Source organism: Hoplias malabaricus, chromosome Y, assembly GCF_029633855.1.
Source record: "Hoplias malabaricus isolate fHopMal1 chromosome Y, fHopMal1.hap1, whole genome shotgun sequence".
Taxonomy (NCBI): domain Eukaryota; kingdom Metazoa; phylum Chordata; class Actinopteri; order Characiformes; family Erythrinidae; genus Hoplias; species Hoplias malabaricus.
Window position 1 is genome coordinate 66,877,663 of NC_089820.1, and position 5,866 is coordinate 66,883,528.

General features: G+C 36.7%; 1 long non-coding RNA gene across 1 annotated transcript; it reads right to left on the reverse strand.

Moving 5' to 3' along the window:
• Positions 1-1,982: 1,982 nt before the first annotated feature.
• LOC136679774 (uncharacterized) lies at positions 1,983-4,714 on the reverse strand. The gene is made up of 3 exons (XR_010796583.1): positions 4,624-4,714; positions 3,301-3,988; positions 1,983-2,458 (listed from the first exon to the last, which is right to left on the reverse strand). It is a non-coding gene; the product is annotated as an uncharacterized lncRNA (long non-coding RNA).
• Between the last annotated feature and the right edge of the window lie 1,152 nt (positions 4,715-5,866).

Genomic DNA, 5,866 nt, shown 5'->3' on the forward strand with positions numbered 1-5,866 from the left:
TACATACTGATGTTGGATGATTATTTTTAGGTCCAATTCTATTTTGGTAGACGCCAAAGCTCAGACAGACTTATACATCTATGAATGTGTGACTCTCTTCCTGCACCTGATGCACCATTTCCCCATCACTTAGTGTAATTCTTGCTAAGTGACTCTTAGCTAACACCACAGACCTGGGTATTTAGTGTCCTTCTCCAAGGGTAAGGGTTAAGATGGCATTAGTTACAGTGGCTACAGTGAGTCTCTATGATATGATTGTTTGTGTGTGTTTGTGTATGAGAGAGAGAGAGAGAGAGAGAGAGAGAGAGAGAGAGAGAGAGAGAGAGAGCGCTAATAGGGTGAAAGAGAATGAAGAGAAGGAGAGAGAAAGACAGTAAGAGGTCCTGTGAGGAAGCGAAATAAAAGAAAAAAGAGCAAGAAAGAAAGCAAATGAGAGAGAGAAAGAAAGAGAGTATGAGACAGAAAAAGTGAAGAGAAAGAGAAAAAATGTGAGAGTGGGATTGTGAGAGAGAGAGATAAAGACAGAAAGAAGGAAAGAGAGAGAGAGAGAGAGAGCACTTTTGGTAGCGTTCATGATTCTGACGTAGATGCAGCACATTGTTTGGAGCTCATGTTTTAAATGAAATGTTTGTCTTGGGGAACTGTGCGATACATTCCTCACTGTTTTGCTGAGAATATTTTTACCCATGAGCCCTGGCGACTGTCCCTCTGTGGGGTGGAGCTGCTACTTGGTGGTTTTGGAGCTTTTGACTGCTGCTCTGCTCTTGTGTTCTGTGTTATTTGATGATTTCTCAGATGATTAAAAGCCCCTGCTCTTTTGGATGAATTGAGATAGACTTGGCAACCGAAAGATGTAGCAGATCAGTTAATTATATTTTTTAAATTAAAACTTCATAGTAAAATAATGTTCAAGGTGGCATAGTGGTGCTGCACTTCGCAGCTCTGGGGATGTGGGTTGGATCCCTGCCTCAGGTCACTCTCTGATGAGTGTGGTGTGTTCTCCCTGTGTCTGTGTGGGTTTCCTCCGGGTCACTGTCTGTGAGGAGTGTGGTGTGTTCTCCCTGTGTCTGCGTGGGTTTCCTCCGGGTGACTGTCTGTGAGGAGTGTGGTGTGTTCTCCCTGTGTCTGCGTGGGTTTCCTCCGGGTGACTGTCTGTGAGGAGTGTGGTGTGTTCTCCCTGTGTCTGTTCATCTTCCCTTCTGCCCAGAACTGTTCCCCAGTTCCTCCCCTGGATCAAACATAGTTTTGGATGTGGTCATTGCGCACAAGCACCACACAGAATTAAGACTCAAACCTAGAGACTCTAGGAGGTACTGGCAACCTCCATTGGACTTTTAGCAGTAGAACAAGACTCCTCTAATCTAATCACCCTCCTACAGGGAAAACCTCATTTGCTTGACAAATGATGTTGACATTTGCGTCTGCGCCTGCACTTTTATTAAACAGTGAACACCTTTCTTTTTTCAAGTTACTTAGATTGAAGGCACATAAGATGCTGCAATTTTGAGCTGTGCCATATTCATCCAAGATAACACACATCTGAGTGCAGTTTAATCAGTGCTTATCTATTCAACAGCCAAGCATCGTCCACAGACCCCAGTGCTGACAGAAAGTACACTGTAAAAAAAAATCTGTTAAATTTACGGTGAAATACTGGCAGCTGTGGTTGCCAGAACTTCACCGTAAAAAAAATGTTGACAATGTAAATAACATTACGGTATCTTTTCTGGCAACCGTAATTTTCAACAGTTTAAAACTGTTGTTTAATTACGGAAAATTACTGTAAATTTTAAAAATTATATTGAACCTGTTTACAGTACTATGCTGTAAAATTAACAGCTATTTTTATGAACTTGTTTACGGTGAACAATTAAAAAACAACAGTTTTACTGTAAAATATTACATCCCATTTCCATGATAAACACATTACAACCATGATTATTTTACAGTATTTTATTGTAAATTTCAACTTTACAGTAAATTACCGGCAGCTGTGGTTGCCAGAATATCCTTGCAAAAAATACGGCATTACACATTAGGCTTTACACTTTTTTGGCATGGGTTTTACTATTAATAATTGAAGTTACAAAGGCAAAACAAGTTAGATATAAACCAAGGTACAGACTATTATTGAGGCATTTGCATTAGTACATTCTCAGTGTAGAACAGATCCAATAACTTGCCCAGTGTACTTACAAAGCAGTGGTGAGATCATGTGTGTCCAAACATATGCACTAATCCATGGTGGAATGAAGAAACATTATGAAAAGTGTCCACTTGCCTTAGTTCATCAAAAGTAATGTCACTGAGTCCAAATGTGGCATTTAACATGGGACAGAGTCTTACACAGACATGTTCAAGCCGTGTTCAAGAAACTGGAAATAAAAGCGTGTATTGCCACCAGTTCTGCTTGAAGACTCACATCTCAGGCATTTGCTGCAGACTGACATGATCCTCTCTGCAGCCCAAAAGAAAAACAAAACAAGCAAAAACAACATTAATAATATTAGAATTAATAATAAACATAATAACAATAACAACTTTTTATATTGCACTTACACAGTTGCAGAGTGCTTCTCAAAACAAAAATAAAAATACAAAACATTAAATAAATGAAACAAGACAACATTAAATTGTTAACAAACAGTATGTTAAAATGAATTGTAAATAATAAATAAACAAACAAACAAGAGAGCAAGCCACGTTACAATAAAGATTTCATGAGCCACCTAAAACAATGAATAGACTGAGAAAATGAAGGAGACTGAAGGAGCTCAGTCTGTGCTGTCTCCAGCCCATAAACAAACTCCAATGTATCTTCTGAACCAGATCATCGGACCAATAGAACATACATAAATCAAGCACAGCTGCACAAGTTTGTCACTATGACAAAAATCACCTGACCTGTCTCCAGTCTGCTGTGACAGCAATTACTCTCCATAAGGAATAAAATACCTAAATCCTAATAGTTAATAAAATCACTAATAATAAAAGATTTATTAAACAGTTATCAAAACATCTGAAGAAAGGGACTAGAATGGGTGAAATTGAAATCACATTAGGTTATATAATTGTGACAGTGTTTAGCATCAGCAATTGCATACACTGTTTGAACATGAAATGGCTACACAGTCTACAAAAAGAGATTAACCCAAAGCCTTCTGTCATTAATGTACACTGAACTGCACAACCAACTACCACTATTTATGGATGTGATGTCCATGTCAAGAAAAATCTTAATACCTGAAACAAAAGTAATAAAAGACAAGGAGATGCATTGTTCTAAGAAAAAAAACATACCACATATTGTTACTGTAGCGGGCAAGGTTCAGTTCTGGCCTGGGCCCTTTGCATATCATCCCCTCTCTTCACTGTGTTTGTCTCTCAACCACAGCTCTCAAAAAAAAAAAAAGGAAAAATGGCAATCAAATCATCTTCTAAAGTATCAAACAACAAAAGCTTGATTTTAAATGAATTAGAATATCACCATTGTCCTGGGTGTCACAAAGGCCAGCACATTGTTCCTTCCACAACCACTCATAGGAGCTGGAATGCAATGCCTGAAAGGTGGCAGGAATGAAAAATTTAAACTGCAACAATCGTTATAAAACCGAACTGTGTACAGATAACTATGACAACGCAATCATGCCACGATAAAACATTTGTTATATATATGTAGTTTTCTTACCTTGAAGATGCCTATCTTAGCAATGCTAGCAGCCTTCAATCTAACTCTGAAGATTCTTTAAAGCAATCAAATAAAGGATCAAATGTTCTCCAAAAAAATTTTATTAACTCAAATGCATGAACAACCAACAAGCTCTACAGTCTCCCTGCTAGGAACATGCATATATATATTGCAAACCAGGATCCAAAAATTTGAATACCTTTATTAAGTGATGTAAGACGTTGAAGAAGCACATTGCTGTTTGCCATTTCCAGAATTATGCAATCGAAACGGGTCTTCCCTTCAAATTGTAAGACGTAACTGAAAAAACAGCCAAACAACAATAAAAAATAAATAAATTATTTTGCCTTGACCTTACTGAAGAAAAAAGGATCAAAGGCAGGATGTGGTGTTCTAGGATGTGAACATAATCGCGCGTCGAGAGAACAGAGTCCGTTAAAAACAAAAAAACGAGCCGAGGCCAAAGCCTCTCCTAACGTCTTTGCAGTAGACCTACTTTGGGCAGCGGAGGAATTCCTGCCGCTGTTTTGACTCATTTATTCACTTTACCGCCTCTCGTTTTTTTTCAAGTGGGGAAAAATATCACCACGTAAACACACAGAACCACAAAAAATGCATCAAGCCCAGCGGGGTACACTGCTCTGAAGACTGGCTCAAAAATAAAAGTCATACGTGCATCATACGTGACTTTTTTACTTACTTTGGTTTGATTGTCAGTTTATAGTGGGAACATAAACCAATCCAGGGCTAAACTTTAACAGTCTATGTAGCTGCCCGAAACAAGTTTGAACACATCCTTAATGTTAGTCAATAAGTAGTGCTACCTATCCTGACCTAGTTAGCTAAACAAACTTAAAGTAACGTCAATACACACACAAACGAGCCTTAAACAAAGTTTTATTCTCACATTGTGACAATTTACGTGAAAAACTTACCTCAAGAAGATTTTTTTGTCACCAGCAGTCAGGAAATATTCCGTCAGCATCGGAGTTAGACTAAACCCCACAGATGCGTAGGGTTTTTGGCGCGCAGAAATGGAGTTATTTGGTTTACATGGGGTCAAAAGTTCAGTGTCCGTTGGTATTGAACAGTCTGTGGGCTCGCTCGTCCTTTAAATTAGAACATTATCTTGAACTCAGAAGTTATTTTAAAGTAGGCATAATAGCAATTGGTGATGCATGTTTCTATTTATTTATTTAATTTTAATTAAATTTTATTTTGTTTATTATTATATTTAAATGTATTCTTTTACACTTTCCCAGGCTGTAGGGTTAACATATATAAACTCATGCTCATGCCCAGAAATTTTTATATTGTATACATACAATTTATTAATGTAATGAGAGCATTCTTTGTATTTCTATTTTAGCAAACACCTGGTAAATAAAAGCAACCAACAAGAACATCCTTTGGCAACCACATTATACACCTAGTAACTACTTATAAGCACTATTGCGATCACCTATGGATCCCTGTACATCCTAACAATCTAGAAATGCTGACAACCACCAAGTACATCATAACAACTATTTGGTACACTGTAGCAAACTTTGCAACAATCCAACATTCACTTGTGGCCACCCAGAACACCTTAGCAACCCGTAAACACCCCGGTCAGTTTTTACATCTTAGCTTATATTAAGAAATTAGCAACCCATATATGGTTACACCCTAGTAACCACCTACTCTGAAAGCCACAAAAATGGTTAGCATTGCTGCCCAGCAATTACTTTACAACAAAATTTGTGTCTTTCTATTTATGTTTAAAATATTCCATTGCAAATAGAAAATTAAGTGGTATATATAACCAATATTTGCAAAGACAATTCCTAAAATGACATTCTAGTATACTTAAACATATATAACTACTTTACCTTACAACACATGCTGTATTTTTTAACATTTTCTTTCTGTAGAAATCAAGGTATTATTTTGTTGAATAATGAACGGTTTAATATTGTAAATTTAAATGTGCAAATCAGCAAAATCTTTAATTTAGACTGCATATTTCTGTTATTTTTAGGGTTATACTTTGCTTATGATATTATGGTATTTTCCAATATATTTTACATAAAGTAATAAAATGAACAGTAAAAATGTGTATATTATAAATATTATGTCAGTAAAAATGAATGTAATATTCTATTTATTTATTTAAGGAAAACTTCTTTATATGTT